A 14,764-nucleotide genomic window follows, 5' to 3' on the forward strand; every position below is an offset into this window, starting at 1 on the left:
GTGGTACCCAACCTTTTGACTTCTGTGGACCCCCACTTTATCATTACTAGAACCGGGGACCCCCACTCAATCATCATTGGAATCTAGGGACCCACCCCACTAAGTCATTACTGGAAGCCAGGGACCCCGCCTAAACACTGTTGATGATTTGAGCTGCAAAACAATACACAAAAAATACAGAAACAAGCATTCATGAAACATACACAAATGATAACACATTTTATTTAACCCCTTCGCTGCCAGGCCTTTTCCCCCTCCTGTGCCAGGCCTTTTTTTGGCTATTTGGGGCAGTTTGCGCTTAGGCCCTCATAACTTTTTGTCCACATAAGCTAGCCAAGCCACATTTGCGTCCTTTTTTATCAACATCCTAGGGATTCTAGAGGTACCCAGACTTTGTGGGTTGCCCTGAAGGAGGCCAAGAAATTAGCCAAAATACAGTGAAAATTTTGTTTTTTTCAAAAAAATGGGAAAAAGTGGCTACAGAAGAAGGCTTGTGTTTTTTTCCCTGAAAATGGTATCAACAAAGGGTTTGCTGTGCTAAAATCACCAGCTTCCCAGCTTTCAGGAACAGGCAGACTTAAATCATAAAACCCAATTTTTCAACACAAATTTGGCATTTTACTGGGACATACCCCATTTTTACGTTTTTTTGTGCTTTCAGTCTCCTTCCAGTCAGTGACAGAAATGGGCGTGAAACCAATGCTGGATCCCAGAAACCTAAACATTTCTGAAAAGTAGACAAAATTCTGAATTTAGCAAGGGGTAATTTGTGTAGATCCTACAAGGGTTTCCTATAGAAAATAACAACTGAAAAAGAAAAATATTGAAATTGAGGTGAAAAAAACAGTAATTTTTCTCTACGTTTTACTCTGTAACTTTTTCCTGCAATGTCAAATTTTTTAAAGCAATATACCGTTACGTCTGCTGGACTCTTCTGGTTATATAGGGCTTGTAGGTTCATCATGAACCCTAGGTACCCAGAGCCAATAAATGAGCTGCACCCTGCAGTGCGTTTTCATTCTATACCGGGTATACAGCAATTCATTTGCTGAAATATAAAGAGTGAAAAATAGCTATCAAGAAAACCTTTGTATTTCCAAAATGGGCACAAGATAAGGTGTTGCGGAGCAGTGGTTATTTGCACATCTCTGAATTCCGGGGTGACCATACTAGCGTGTGAATTACAGGGCATTTCTCAAATAGACGTCTTTTTTACACACTCTCTTATATTTGGAAGGAAAAAATGTAGAAAAAGAAAAGGGGCAATAACACTTGTTTTGCTATCCTATGTTCCCCCAAGTCTCCCGATAAAAATGATACCTCACTTGTGTGGGTAGGCCTAGCGCCCGCAACAGGAAATGCCGTGTAGGAGGCTGGCCTGGCTTGTAGTGGGTACCAAGGGGTACTTACACTCTGTACCAGGTCCAGTTATCCCTTATTAGTGTAGAAGAGGTGTTTCTAGCAGCTTAGGCTGATAGAAGGTAGCTATAGCAGAGCAGCTAAGGCTGAACTAGGAGGCATGTAAAGCTCCTACTATACCACTGGTGTCATATGCACAATATCATAAGAAAACACAATACACAGATATACTAAAAATAAAGCTACTTTATTTTTATGACAATATGCCAAAAGTATCTCAGTGAGTACCCTCAGTATGAGGATGCCAAATATACACAAGATATATGTACACAATACCAAAAATATGCAGTAATAGCAAAAGGAAGTAATGCAAGCAATGTAAAGTTACAGTAGATTGCAATAGGAGCACATAGGTATAGGGGCAACACAAACCATATAATCCAAAAGTGGAATGCGAATCACGAATGGACCCCAAACCTATGTGAGCTTGTAGAGGGTCGCTGGGACTGTAAGAAAACAGTGAGGGTTAGAAAAATAGCCCACCCCAAGGCCCTGAAAAGTAGGTGCAAAGTGGACCTATATTCCCCAGAGAGCACAGAAGTCGTGATAGGGGAATTCTGCAAGGAAGACCAACACCAGCAATGCAACCAAAGTGGATTTCCGGACGAGAGTACCTGTGGAACAAGGGGACCAAGTCCAAGAGTCGCGACAAAGTCGAGATTGGGCAGATGCCCAGGAAATGCAGCTGAGGGTGCAAAGAAGCAGCCACCGGATGGTAGAAGCTGTGGATTCTGCAAGAACGAAGAGGACTAGGAACGTCCCCTTTGGAGGATGGATGTCCCACGTCGTGAAGAAGCTTGCAGAGGTGTTCCCACACAGAAAGTCCGCAAACAAGCCTTGCTACCTGCAAGGGTCGCGGTTAGGGTTTTTGGATGCTGCTGTGGCCCAGGAGGGACCAGGATGTCGCCACTTGGATGAGGAGACAGAGGGGGCACCCAGCAAGTCAGGGAGCCCTCACAGAAGCAGGCAACACCCGCAGAAGTACCGGAACAGGCACTTGGAAGAGGAGTGAACCGGAGCTCACCCGAAGACACAAAAGGGAGTCCCACAACGCCGGAGGACAACTCAGGAGGTTGTGCACTGCAGGTTAGAGTGTCAGGACCCAGGCTTGGCTGTGCACAAAGGAAATCCTGGAAGAGTGCACAGGAGCCGGAGCAGCTGCAAATCACACGGTACCCAGCAATGCAGTCTAGCGTGGGGAGGCAAGGACTTACTTCCACCAAACTTGGACTAAAGAGTCACTGGACTGTGGGAGTCACTTGGACAGAGTTGCTGAGTTCCAGGGACCACGCTCGTCGTGCTGAGAGGGGACCCAGCGGACCGGTGAAGCAGTCTTTTGTTGCCTGCGGTTGCAGGGGGAAGATTCCGTCGACCCACGGGAGATTTTTTCAGAGCTCCTGGTGCAAGAAGGAGGCAGGCTACCCCCAGAGCATGCACCACCAGGAAAACAGTCGAGAAGGCGGCAGGATCAGCGATACAAGGTTGCAGTAGTCGTCTTTGCTACTTTGTTGCGGTTTTGCAGGCGTCCTGAGCAGTCAGCGGTCGATCCTTTGGCAGAAGGTGAAGAGAGAGATGCAGAGGAACTCTGATGAGCTCTTGCATTCGTTATCTAAAGAATTCCCCAAAGCAGAGACCATAAATAGCCAGAAAAGGAGGTTTGGCTACCTAGGAAGGAGGATAGGTTAGCAACACAGGTAAGAGCCTATCAGAAGGAGTCTCTGACGTCACCTGCTGGCACTGGCCACTCAGAGCAGTCCAGTATGCCAGCAGCACCTCTGTTTCCAAGATGGCAGAGGTCTGGAGTACACTGGAGGAGCTCTGGGCACCTCCCCTGGGAGGTACAGGTCAGGGGAGTGGTCACTCCCCTTTCCTTTGTCCAGTTTCGCACCAGAGCAGAGCTGGGGGATCCCTGAACCGGTGTAGACTGGATTATGCAGAGATGGGCACCATCTGTGCCCATCAAAGCATTTCCAGAGGCTGGGGGAGGCTACTCCTCCCCAGCCCTGACACCTTTTTCCAAAGGGAGAGGGTGTAACACCCTCTCTCTGAGGAAGTCCTTTGTTCTGCCTTCCTGGGCCAAGCCTGGCTGGACCCCAGGAGGGCAGAAACCTGTCTGAGGGGTTGGCAGCAGCAGCAGCTGCAGTGAAACCCCGGGAAAGGTAGTTTGGCAGTACCCAGGTCTGTGCTAGAGACTCAGGAGGATCATGGAATTGTCTCCCCAATGCCAGAATGGCATTGGGGTGACAATTCCATGATCTTAGACATGTTACATGGCCATGTTCGGAGTTACCATTGTGACGCTATACATAGGTAGTGACCTATATATAGTGCACGCGTGTAATGGTGTCCCCGCACTCACAAAGTCCAGGGAATTTGCCCTGAACGATGTGGGGGCACCTTGGCTAGTGCCAGGGTGCCCACACACTAAGTAACTTAGCACCCAACCTTCACCAGGTGAAGGTTAGACATATAAGTGACTTATAAGTTACTTAAGTGCAGTGGTAAATGGCTGTGAAATAACGTAGACGTTATTTCACTCAGGCTGCAGTGGCAGGCCTGTGTAAGAATTGTCAGAGCTCCCTATGGGTGGCAAAAGAAATGCTGCAGCCCATAGGGATCTCCTGGAACCCCAATACTCTGGGTACCTCAGTACCATATACTAGGGAATTATAAGGGTGTTCCAGTATGCCAATGTGAATTGGTGAAATAGGTCACTAGCCTGTTAGTGACAATTTAGAAAGCAGAGAGAGCATAACCACTGAGGTTCTGGTTAGCAGAGCCTCAGTGAGACAGTTAGTCATCACACAGGGAACACATACAGGGCACACTTATGAGCACTGGGGCCCTGGCTGGCAGGGTCCCAGTGACACATACACTAAAACAACATATATACAGTGAAATATGGGGGTAACATGCCAGGCAAGATGGTACTTTCCTACACAACCCCCCCCCCCCAAACGAAGGACAATAAGACTAGCCATGACCTGATGAGTCTTCATTGTCTAAGTGGAAATATCTGGAGAGTCCATCTGCATTGGAGTGGGTACTCCCAGGTCTATGTTCCACTGTATAGTCCATTCCCTGTAGAGAAATGGACTACCTTAACAATTTAGGGTTTTCACCTTTCATTTGTTTTAGCCAAAGTAGAGGTTTGTGGTCTGTCTGAACAATGAAGTGAGTGCCAAACAGGTATGGCCTCAACTTCTTCAGTGCCAAGACCACAGCAAAGGCCTCCTTCTCTATGGCAGACCAACGCTTTTCTCTAGGGGTCAACCTCCTGCTGATAAAAGCAACAGGTTGATCCTGGCCCTCAGAATTGAGTTGTGATAAGACTGCCCCTACCCCTAATTCAGATGCATCAGTTTGAACAATGAATTTCTTGGAGTAACATGGGCTTTTTAGGACAGGTGCAGTGCGCATGGCCTGTTTCAGCTCCTCAAAAGCTTTCTGACAGTTAGTTGTCCACAATACCTTTTTAGGCATTTTCTTGGAGGTGAGGTCATTAAGTGGGGCTGCAATGGAGCCATAGTTCTTAATGAACCTCCTGTAATACCCAGTGAGGCCTAAGAAGGCTCTCACCTGGGTCTGAGTTGTAGGGGGAACCCAATCTATGATAGTTTGGATTTTCCCCTGAAGTGGTGCAATCTGTTCTCCACCTACCAGGTGTCCCAGATAAACCACTTTCCCCTGCCCTATCTGGCACTTTGAAGCCTCGATAGTGAGGCCTGCCTTTTGCAGGGCCTCCAAAACTTTCCACAGGTGGACCAGGTGATCATCCCAGGTCAGGTTAAGCTAAAGACAGCTATATCGTCCAGATATGCTGCACTAAAAGACTCCAACCCCTGCAGGACAGTATTCACCAACCTCTGAAAAGTGGCAGGTGCATTTTTCAAACCAAAGGGCATTACTGTGAATTGGTAGTGCCCTCCAATAGTCGAAAATGCAGTTTTTGCTTTAGCATCCTCAGATAACTTGATCTGCCAATACCCTGCAGTCAAATCAAAGGTGCTTAGATACTTGGCAGATGCCAGTGTATCTATGAGCTCATCTGCCCTGGGTATAGGGTGAGCATCAGTTTTTGTTACCTGGTTGAGATCTCTGTAATCTACACAAAACCTCATTTCTTTTTTCCCATCTTTTGAGTGAGGTTTTGGTACAAGCACCACAGGAGAGGCCCATGGGCTTTCAGAATGTTCAACCACTCCCAGTTCAACCATTTTCTGAACCTCTTGTTTTATGCAGTCCCTGACATGGTCAGGCTGCCTATAGATCTTACTTTTGACAGGCATGCTGTCTCCAGTATCTATAGTGTGCTCACACCAAGAAGTGGTGCCTGGCACAGTAGAAAAAGAGTTCAGAAAACTGACCCAGGAGATTTATGCAGTGGTCTTTCTGCTCAGCAGTAAGACAGTCTGCTAAAACTACACCTTCCACTAGAGCATCTTGTTCTGTGGAAGAGAAGAGATCAGGGAGAGGGTCACTCTCTTTTTCCTGTCCTTCATCTGTTGCCATGAGCAGGGTGAGATCAGCCCTGTCATAGTAGGGTTTTAGGCGATTGACATGGAGCACCCTAAGGGGACTCCTGGCAGTGCCGATGTCAACCAAGTAGGTGACTTCTCCCTTCTTTTCAACAATGATGTGGGGTCCACTCCATTTGTCTTGGAGTGCCCTTAGGGCCACAGGCTCCAAGACCCACACCTTCTGTCCTGGTTGGTACTGAATCAGAACAGCCTTCTGGTCATGCCATTGCTTTTGGAGCTCTTGGCTGGCCTGAAGGTTTTTACTGGCCTTTTTCATGTACTCAGCCATTCTGGATCTTAGGCCGAGTACATAGTCCACTATGTCTTGCTTAGGAGCTTTTAAAGGTTGTTCCCAACCCTCCTTTACAAGTGTTAGAGGACCTCTTACAGGGTGTCCAAATAGGAGTTCAAAGGGGCTGAAGCCCACTCCTTTCTGGGGTACCTCCCTGTAAGCAAAAAGGAGGCAAGGTAACAGGACATCCCATCTCCTCCTGAGTTTTTCAGGGAGTCCCATTATCATTCCTTTGAGAGTTTTACTAAACCTCTCTACCAGTCCATTTGTTTGTGGATGATAAGGTGTGGTGAATGTGTTTATTACACCACATTCCTTCCACATGGCCTTCAAGTATGCAGACATAAAGTTGCTACCCCTGTCTGATACCACCTCTTTTGGGAAACCCACCCTGGAAAAGATTCCCAGGAGGGCTTTTGCCACTGCAGGTGCTGTAGTGGTCCTTAGAGGAATTGCTTCAGGATATCTTGTGGCATGGTCCACTACCACCAGGATAAACCTATTGCCTGAAGCAGTAGGAGGGTCAAGGGGGCCAACTATGTCAACCCCTACCTTTTCAAAGGGAACCCCAACCACAGGCAGTGGAATAAGGGGAGCCTTTGGTGTGCCACCAGTCTTGCCACTGGCTTGGCAGGTCACACAGGACTTACAAAAGTCTTTTGTGTCTTCTGACATCCTAGGCCAATAAAAAAGGGGGACAAGCCTTTCCCATGTTTTAATTTGCCCTAAATGTCCAGCCAAGGGAATGTCGTGTGCCAGAGTTAGGAGGAACTCTCTGTATTGCAGGGGAATGACCAATCTCCTGGCTGCTCCAGGTTTTGGGTCCCTTGCCTCTGTATACAAGAGGTTGTCCTCCCAGTAAACTCTATGTGAGTCACTGACATCCCCATTTTGCTGTTTAACAGCTTGCTGTCTTAGACCCTCTAATGTGGGACAAGTTTGCTGTGCCACACTCAGCTCCTCCCTGGCAGGCCCCACTCCACCCAAAAGCTCAGCAGTGTCTGCTTCCAGCTCCTCTGGTGAAGGTTCTGCACAGGGGGGAAATTCTTCTTCCTCAGAAGTTGAATCATCTGTAGAGGGAGGGATAGTGGGTAGGGATTTACCCTTGCTAACCCTAGCTTTAGGGAGCACTTGGTCCATTGTTCCAGGATCCAAGTCACCCTGTCCTTTTTGCTTTTTGGCCCGAGCCCTGGTTAAAGCAAAAATATGCCCAGGAATGCCCAGCATTGCTGCATGAGCCTCCAACTCCACTTCTGCCCAAGCTGATGTCTCTAAATCATTCCATAGTAGACAGTCTACAGGTAAATCTGAGGCAACCACAACTTTCTTTGGACCAGTAACCCCCCCCAGTTGAGATTCACAACAGCCATGGGGTGGCTAAGAGTGTTGTTATGAGCGTCTGTCACTTGGTACTGGTGACCAAGTAGGTGTTGTTCAGGGTGTACCAGTTTCTCTATTACCATGGTAACACTGGCACCTGTGTCCCTGTAGGCCTGAACCTCAACACCATTGATTAGGGGAAGTTGCTTGTACTTATGCATACTAAGGGGACAAGCAACTAAGGTGGCCAAATCAATGGCACCTTCAGATACTAACACAGCCTCTGTGGTCTCTCTAACAAGACCAAAGTGAGCCCAGCTACTGCCTTGGATTGGGTATTAGTAGGTTTGCTCCCACCACCGCTGCTATTACTAGGGGCACTAGGTGTAGCAGTAGGGGTTGTGGTAGTGGGAGGCTTGGTGCTTTTCTTTGGACAACTGGCATCAGTTGTCCAATGGCCTTTTACTTTACATAAATAGTACCATGGTTTCTTTACTTGATTAGAAGAGGATTTGGACCCACCACCCCCACCAGAGTGTTTTTGTGGGCCTGATGAAGACTCATTTTTAGATTTGTCCCCACCCTTGTCTGAAGACTTACCATCCTTATTCTTGCCATCCTTGTCACCCCCTGTATGAACTTTTCTGTTCACTCTTATTCTGACCCCTTTGTCTGCCTTCCTTCCCAATTCTTGGGGAGAGGTCAGATCTGAGTCCACTAGATATTGGTGTAACAAATCAGACACACAGTTATTCAGAATATGCTCTCTCAAGATTAGATTGTACAGGCTTTCATAGTCAGAAACTTTACTGCCATGTAACCACCCCTCCAAGGCCTTCACTGAATAGTCAACAAAGTCTACCCAGTCTTGTGAGGACTCTTTTCTGGTTTCTCTGAACTTAATCCTGTATTGTTCAGTGGTTAAGCCAAATCCATCCAAGAGCGCATTCTTCAAAACTGTAAAATTATTGGCATCACTTTCCTTCACAGTAAGGAGCCTATCCCTACCCTTTCCACTGAAAGATAGCCATAGGATAGCAGCGCACTGCCTTTGAGGGACCCCCTGTACAACACAGGCCCTCTCAAGTGCAGCAAACCACTTGTTAATGTCATCCCCCTCCTTGTAAGGGGGAACTATCTTATGCAGATTCCTAGAGTCATGCTCTTTCACAGGATTACTATCTGGAATACTGCTGCTGCCACCATGGGGTCCAACCCCCAACCTCTGTCTCTCTTTTTCTAAGTCTAAAGATTCCCTGTCTAGAGCCAGCTGTTTAAGCTTCAGCCTGGACTCTTCCACTCTCAATCTATTGAGTTCCCTTTCTAACAATCTGTCATCAGGGTGGGTGGGTTGGGCATGCTTTGACACAGAAGAATGATGAGAATGCTCAGAGGGAGGTCTGCCTCTAACAGTTGGCACCCTAACAACCTGGCCTGCAGGAATAAAGTCATCCCTACTGTGATGTGAGCTCACATTAGTACCAGCTATGCTAGGTGGTCTGCTAAGGGGCAGGTTGGGAAGGTTACCTTCTAACACTTTGACTGGCGGCTCCCCTGAGTCAGAGTGTGAACTATCTCCTAACTTCTCAATGGAAGTGCCAGCTAAGGCCTTATCATTCTCAATAAGCATGTTAGACAATAATTCTCTAGAGGGATTCTTTCCCACCCCTAAACCTCTATCAATGCAGAGACTCCTTAAACCCTTCCAGTTAAGGTGGTCATAAGCTGAGCTGACCAAGTCAAGAGAAGTTCCTACATCAGACATGATAGAAAAAGGTTTAGGGACAGATAAAAGAAAGAAAAAGTTTCAGGACTTTTTAAGGAAACAAAAAAAAAAACTTTTTCAACTTTTTAGAAACTTTTTGAAGTTTAAGAGTACTTTTCAGCACTTAGCAAATAGTGTAAGAGAAGAAAAGCAAAACTTTTTGGTTAGGTGTACATACACTGAACTTGTTTTGTATATTATTCTCTTATGAAAAGTACACAATGACAAAGTGGTAAGTAGTTGCAAGTACTTATCCCACCGCTGCACAACCAATGTAGGAGGCTGGCCTGGCTTGTAGTGGGTACCAAGGGGTACTTACACTCTGTACCAGGTCCAGTTATCCCTTATTAGTGTAGAAGAGGTGTTTCTAGCAGCTTAGGCTAATAGAAGGTAGCTATAGCAGAGCAGCTTCGGCTGAACTAGGAGACATGTAAAGCTCCTACTATACCACTGGTGTCATATGCACAATATCATAAGAAAACACAATACACAGATATACTAAAAATAAAGGTACTTTATTTTTATGACAATATGCCAAAAGTATCTCAGTCAGTACCCTCAGTATGAGGATGCCAAATATACACAAGATATATGTATACAATACCAAAAATATGCAGTAATAGCAAAAGGAAATAATGCAAGCAATGTAAAGTTACAGTAGATTGCAATAGGAGCACATAGGTATAGGGGCAACAAAAACCATATACTCCAAAAGTGGAATGCGAATCACGAATGGACCCCAAACCTATGTGAGCTTGTAGAGGGTCGCTGGGACTGTAAGAAAACAGTGAGGGTTAGAAAAATAGCCCACCCCAAGACCCTGAAAAGTAGGTGTAAAGTGCACCTATATTCCCCAGAGAGCACAGAAGTCGTGATAGGGGAATTCTGCAAGGAAGACCAACACCAGCAATGCAACCAAAGTGGATTTCCGGACGAGAGTACCTGTGGAACAAGGGGACCAAGTCCAAGAGTCGCGACAAAGTCGAGATTGGGCAGATGCCCAGGAAATGCCAGCTGAGGGTGCAAAGAAGCTGCCACCGAATGGTAGAAGCTGTGGATTCTGCAAGAACGAAGAGGACTAGGAACGTCCCCTTTGGAGGATGGATGTCCCACGTCGTGAAGAAGCTTGCAGAGGTGTTCCCACGCAGAAAGACCGCAAACAAGCCTTGCTAGCTGCAAGGGTCGCGGTTAGGGTTTTTCGATGCTGCTGTGGCCCAGGAGGGACCAGGATGTCGCCACTTGGATGAGGAGACAGAGGGGGCGCCCAGCAAGTCAGGGAGCCCTCACAAAGTACCGGAACAGGCACTTGGAAGAGGAGTGAACCGGAGCTCACCCGAAGACACAAAAGGGAGTCCCACGACGCCGGAGGACAACTCAGGAGGTTGTGCACTGCAGGTTAGAGTGTCGGGGACCCAGGCTTGGCTGTGCACAAAAGAAATCCTGGAAGAGTGCACAGGAGCCGGAGCAGCTGCAAATCACGCGGTACCCAGCAATGCAGTCTAGCGTTGGGAGGCAAGGACTTACCTCCACCAAACTTGGACTGAAGAGTCACTGGACTGTGGGAGTCACTTGGACAGAGTTGCTGAGTTCCAGGGACCACGCTCGTCGTGCTGAGAGGGGACCCAGAGGACCAGTGATGCAGTCTTTTGTTGCCTGCGGTTGCAGGGGGAAGATTCCGTCAACCCACTGGAGATTTCTTCAGAGCTCCTGGTGCAAGAAGGAGGCAGGCTACCCCCAGAGCATGCACCACCAGGAAAACAGTCGAGAAGGCAGCAGGATCAGCGATACAAGGTTGCAGTAGTCGTCTTTGCTACTTTGTTGTGGTTTTGCAGGCCTCCTGAGCAGTCAGCGGTCGATCCTTTGGCAGAAGGTGAAGAGAGAGATGCAGAGGAACTCTGATGAGCTCTTGCATTCGTTATCTAAAGAATTCCCCACTTCCCCAAAGCAGAGACCCTAAATATCCAGAAAAGGAGGTTTGGCTACCTAGGAAGGAGGATTGGCTAGCAACACAGGTAAGAGCCTATCAGAAGGAGTCTCTGATGTCACCTGCTGGCACTGGCCACTCAGAGCAGTCCAGTGTGCCAGCAGCACCTCTGTTTCCAAGATGGCAGAGGTCTGGAGCACACTGGAGGAGCTCTGGGCACCTCCCCTGGGAGGTGCAGGTCAGGGGAGTGGTCACTTCCCTTTCCTTTGTCCAGTTTCGCACCAGAGGAGGGCTGGGGGATCCCTGAACTGGTGTAGACTGGCTTATGCAGAGATCGGCACCATGTGTGCCCATCAAAGCATTTCCAGAGGCTGGGGGAGGCTACTCCTCCCAGCCCTGACACCTTTTTCCAAAGGGAGATGGTGTAACACCCTCTCTCTGAGGAAGTGCTTTGTTCTGCCTTCCTGGGCCAAACCTCGCTGGACCCCAGGAGGGCAGAAACCTGTCTGAGGGGTTGGCAGCAGCAGCAGCTGCAGTGAAACCCCGGGAAAGGTAGTTTGGCAGTACCCGGGTCTGTGCTAGAGACTCGGGGGATCATGGAATTGTCTCCCCAATGCCAGAATGCCATTGGGGTGACAATTCCATGATCTTAGACATGTTACATGGCCATGTTCGGAGTTACCATTGTGACGCTATACATAGGTAATGACCTATGTATAGTGCACGCGTGTAATGGTGTCCCCGCACTCACAAAGTCCGGGGAATTTGCCCTGAACGATGTGGGGGCACCTTGGCTAGTGCCAGGGTGCCCACACACTAAGGGCCTGATTCTAACTTTGGAGGACGGTGTTAAACTGTCCCAAAAGTGGCGGATATACCACCTACCGTATTACGAGTTCCATAGGATATAATGGACTCGTAATACGGTAGGTGGTATATCCGCCACTTTTGGGACAGTTTAACACCGTCCTCCAAAGTTAGAATCAGGCCCTAAGTAACTTAGCACCCAACCTTCACCAGGTGAAGGTTAGACATATAGGTGACTTATAAGTTACTTAAGTGCAGTGGTAAATGGCTGTGAAATAACGTGGACGTTATTTCACTCAGGCTGCAGTGGCAGGACTGTGTAAGAATTGTCAGAGCTCCCTATGGGTGGCAAAAGAAATGCTGCAGCCCATAGGGATCTCCTGGAACCCCAATACCCTGGGTACCTCAGTACCATATACTAGGGATTTATAAGGGTGTTCCAGTATGCCAATGTGAATTGGTGAAATTGGTCACTAGTCTGTTAGTGACAATTTAGAAAGCAGAGAGAGCATAACCACTGAGGTTCTGGTTAGCAGAGCCTCAGTGAGACAGTTAGTCATCACACAGGGAACACATACAGGGCACACTTATGAGCACTGGGGCCCTGGCTGGCAGGGTCCCAGTGACACATACACTAAAACAACATATATACAGTGAAATATGGGGGTAACATGCCAGGCAAGATGGTACTTTCCTACATGCCCCAAAACACAACGTGGACACATCACATTTTTTGACAGAAAACAGGTGTTTTTTGCAAAGTGCCTACCTGTAAATTTTGGCCTCTAGCTCAGCCGGCACCTAGGGAAACCTACCAAACCTGTGCATTTTTGAAAACTAGAAACCTAGGGGAATCCAAGATGGGGTGACTTGTGGGGCTCTGACCAGGCTCTGTTACCCAGAATCCTTTGCAAACCTCAAAATTTCGCCACAAAAACACTTTTTCCTCTCATTTTGGTGACAGAAAGTTCTGAAATCTGAGAGGAGCCACAAATTTCCTTCCACCCAGCCTTCCCCCAAGTCTCCCGATAAAAATGGCACCTTACTTGTGTGGGTAGGCCTAGCGCCCACAAAAGGAAATGGCCCAAACACAACGTGGACACATCAATTTTTTCACAGAAAACAGGTGTTTTTTGCAAAGTGCCTACCTGTGGATTTTGGCCTCTAGCTCAGCCGGCCCCAGGGGGGGCAGAAATGGCCTAAAATAAGTTTGCCCCCCAACCCCCCCGGGGAGCGACCCTTGCCTACGGGGTCGCTCCCCCTGCGTGACATTGGCGCCCAAAAAAAAAATCCCCGGTGCCTAGTGGTTTCTGACCCCTTGTGGGCAGATTGACCTAAAATCGGCCGATCAGCCCCCAAGGGGGGCATACATGGTCTAAATACAATTTGCCCCCCAGGGGAGCAACCCTTGCCTAATGGGTCGCTCCCCATCTCTAAAAAAACAAACAAAAACAAAAACAAAAAAAATTGCCCTGGCGCCTAGAGGTTTCTAAAATACATTTGCCCCCACCCCTCCCAGAGCGACCCTTGCCTAAGGGGTCACTCCCCCTGCGTGACAGTGGCACAAAAAAAAAATCCCGGTGCCTAGTGGTTTCTGCCCACTTTGGGGGCAGATTGGCATAGCAAAAATCGTCCGATCTGGCCTAAATATAATTTTCCCCTCCAGGGGAGCGACCCTTGTCCAAGGGGTCGCTCCCCATCTGTAAAACAAAACAAAAAAAAAATCCCCAGTGCCTAGTGGTTTCTGCCCCCCTTGGGGGCAGATCGGCCTAATCAAAATAGGCTGATCTGCCCCCCAGGGGGGCAGAAATAGCCTAAAATAAATTTTCCCCCCAGGGGAGCGACCCTTGCCTAAGGGGTCGCTTCCCTTGCGTGAAATTCACGTAAAAAAAAAAACTCCCTGGTGTCTAGTGGTTTCTGTCCCCCTTGGGGGCAGATTGGCCTCATAAAAATAGGCCAATCTGCCCCAAAGGGGGGCTGAAATTGCCTAAATATAATTTGCCCCTAGGGGATCGACCCTTGCCTAAGGGGTCGCTCCACACCTCCAAAAACACAAAACAAAACAAAAAACAAACAAACAAAACAAATGATCCCTGGTGCCTAGAGGTTTCTGCCCCCCCTGGGGGCACATCGGCCTAATAATAGGCCGATCTGCCCCCAGGGGGGGGCAGAAAAGGCCTTCCAAGAAAATGCCCCCCCCGGGAGCGACCCTTGCCCAAGGGGTCGCTCCCTTATACCAATTTGAAAACACAAAGAAAATTCCTGGTGTCTAGTGGGCTTTGCAATCCGGCTTTTGAAACGCTCAGAGAGACTTCAAAGGGAAGGAAATTCCTTTCCTTCCCTTTGAAGCCTCTCCAGGCCTCTCCCACGTGATGGCGGAGGAGGCACTCTGTGATTGTCAGCGTGTGATATGCGCTGATGTCACAGGGGGGTGGGGGGGGGTGTCGGGGGTGGAAGGGGAAGGGCTTCCCCTTCCATCCCTGCCTTGGAGGGCTGGGTGGGGAGCACATGGGGGGAGCGCTAGCGCTCCCCCCCAGTTCCCGGGTGCAGGACGAGATCACCTCGTCCTAGGCACCCTAGGGGTTAATATAAATACAAAAAGAAATCAATAGGAAGGTTGGCGCTTTTCAATTGAAGCCACTCATCGACAATACTATATCCTGTTTACTGCATCTGCACTGTTCCCAGGAATCAACCTGAGAAATACAATTTTGATT

The 14,764-nt window shown here is 48.2% G+C and overlaps 1 protein-coding gene across 1 annotated transcript in view; it reads right to left on the reverse strand.

The window, feature by feature from the left end:
* The window catches only part of LRRC49 (leucine rich repeat containing 49), a 447,480-nt gene that overhangs the window by 248,998 nt on the left and 183,718 nt on the right, over nucleotides 1–14,764 (reverse strand). The window lies entirely within an intron of this gene.

Source organism: Pleurodeles waltl, chromosome 3_1 (assembly GCF_031143425.1).
Source record: "Pleurodeles waltl isolate 20211129_DDA chromosome 3_1, aPleWal1.hap1.20221129, whole genome shotgun sequence".
Classification (NCBI taxonomy): Eukaryota; Metazoa; Chordata; class Amphibia; order Caudata; family Salamandridae; genus Pleurodeles; species Pleurodeles waltl.